Source organism: Euphorbia lathyris, chromosome 3 (assembly GCF_963576675.1).
Source record: "Euphorbia lathyris chromosome 3, ddEupLath1.1, whole genome shotgun sequence".
NCBI lineage: Eukaryota > Viridiplantae > Streptophyta > Magnoliopsida > Malpighiales > Euphorbiaceae > Euphorbia > Euphorbia lathyris.
Window position 1 is genome coordinate 96,279,895 of NC_088912.1, and position 2,500 is coordinate 96,282,394.

Here is a 2,500-nt window from a genome sequence, read left to right on the forward strand (position 1 = left end):
AATAGACGTCTGTTGCCATTCCAGCCTTCCTTCTCCTTTCAGGGCCTATCCGAAAGACAATCCAGTACTTCTTGGTCGTGAATATCTGAATAGGACGAACCGCCCCTTGGATATCTTTGCTTCGGAACAAAACAATTAGAATTAGGCCCGGTCAACTGGAATGTGTATTATCCATATAGGGGATCCTCCAATTGAGAAGATCCATCGACCTGAGACGAAGAGAAGGGTCTATCTATTTTATTTAGTTATTCATTTAGTTATTCAGTGAAACCAATGATTCGTTATTGGAGCAGATAGCAACAACCACCATTTCATCCGACATACGTATTTTTGATTTTCCAATGGATTTACATCTTTCATTAATGGAAATTTTTTGATGTAGTGAGTAATAGTTCTGCTTGCTCACTGTTCAAGAATTCTTGTTTAGGCAGTTCATACCATCCATACATAGTGTTTTGATCTAAGATTTCAATTCTTTCATGTTTCAGCAGTAACATATTGTTCCATGTCCAAAATATGGAAGAAAGAGGTGTTTCCACGACTCTACCACCCAGTCAATTCTGTTCCACTTAATCCCTATTTCATGGCCACATATCTTTCAGGCTAAGGAATGGGAAACCTTTCTGCTATTACATGAATCCAATTTTCATTTCATCCGAGAAAAGCCATCTTTTTCTCAACAATGCCTTTGTCATTTGATCCAATAGCGTTCCGTTAGATAGGAACAGATTTGATAAATACTGATAACTCTCGGATAGAGTATTAGAGCGGAAAAATCCATTAGATAATGAACTGTTGGTTCTAAGCCATCTCTGGCGATGAATCAACAATTCGAAGTGCTTTTCTTGCGTATTCTTGATAAACCAGCGTTTATATATAGATGTAGGAGGATCTGTTTGGGAAGTAAGAAGCCCCTTTGACATCTCTTCATCTGCAAAGAATTCTCGATGTGAAAACACAGAGACAAAGGGCTGATCTTTGAATAGGAAAAAGAGTGGATCCGCAGGGTCCCAAATGAATTGGCTTATTCGAAAAAAGCCTTGTTCTTTGGAAGATCTATCTCGTATCTGGTACTGCATGGTTCCACTCTGCAAGAACCCCGAATCATTCTCTTGTAGCTCATCCTCTTCATCATAAATGATCCGCTTGCCCCGAAATGACCTGGCCCAATAGGGAAATCCCAATTCATTAGGCCTTTCGATACAATCAAATAGAAAAACCCAAGGGCGCCATATTCTAGGAGCCCAAACTATGTGATTGAATAAATCGTCCTCTATCTGTTGCGGGTGGAGGACTTTTTCTCCTTCCCCTTCTTCAAACTCCGATTCGTATTTTTCATAGAGAAATCTATGATCAAGGATAGAATAAGATCCATTTTGCATCATATCTAAGGGACTCCTTAGTTCGGGCCGAAGAAGCAATGTCACTCGATCATTATCAAACTGACTGCAATCTTTTTCTGTCCGTGAGGATCCCACCAAAGCGCCTTCTACTTCTAATAGACCATGAACTAGATCCGAATCATTCTCAACAAGTCCATAATAAGTGATCCCATTTTTTTCATCGGGTCCGGGTAGAGACCAAAGGTCTTGAGCAGCCGATCCGGCAGAACAACTCAAAAGATAAAGAAGTATCGTTAATTTCTTCATGCTCATTCCAAGTTCGAAGTACCATTTGTACAAATAAGAATCCCCTTCATTACATGATTTCTTCTTCATATAGATAGATATAGGATCTATGGGGCAATTACTTAGAAATGCATTTTGTGCAACAGCCCTTCCTATCTGATAGAAAAGGATCCCATGATCCTGAACCGATCTTACCTGGGATCGCAAATCCCAAGTTTGTCTATGAAGAGCAGATCTAATTATATTATTGTCTAGAATTGATTTCTTCTGTGTAATACTAATTGATAAGGCCTCATTGGTAAGTGCTACAAGATCTCGTACATTGGAACCCATGGTTATGGACCCGAATCCATTAGTATGGAACATTTTCTTTTCCAAGTGAAATCCCCTAGTATACGAAAGAGTAAAAAAGTGCTTTCGTTGTTGTGGAATAAGAAGCCTTCGTATCTTAATGCATGTATTTAATTTATTTGGAGCTATTAGAGCGGGATCCACTTTTTGGGGAATATGAGTCGAAGCAATAACAAGAATATTTCTAGTGGAACATCTTTCACAATCCCTGGAGAGATAGTTCACTAATAGACCAAGGGATAAGTAATTCGACTCATTCACATCCAGATCATGAATGTTTGGAATCCATATTATGCAAGGAGACATTGCTTTTGCTAATTCGAATTGAAGGGTGATATAAAATCGGTCTATTTCCGGCATCATATCCATAGTTAGCGCACTCATCCTAGTTAGAAACTCCAGCTCCGTATCAAAGTCACGGTCGATATCGTCACTCACATCAATATTGTCACTCACATCAATATCGTCACTATCATCAATATCATCACTATCATCAATATCGTCACTATCATCAATAAGAA

The 2,500-nt window shown here is 38.9% G+C and overlaps 1 pseudogene; it reads right to left on the reverse strand.

The window, feature by feature from the left end:
* The window catches only part of LOC136224715 (protein Ycf2-like), a 7,925-nt pseudogene that overhangs the window by 171 nt on the left and 5,254 nt on the right, over positions 1-2,500 (reverse strand).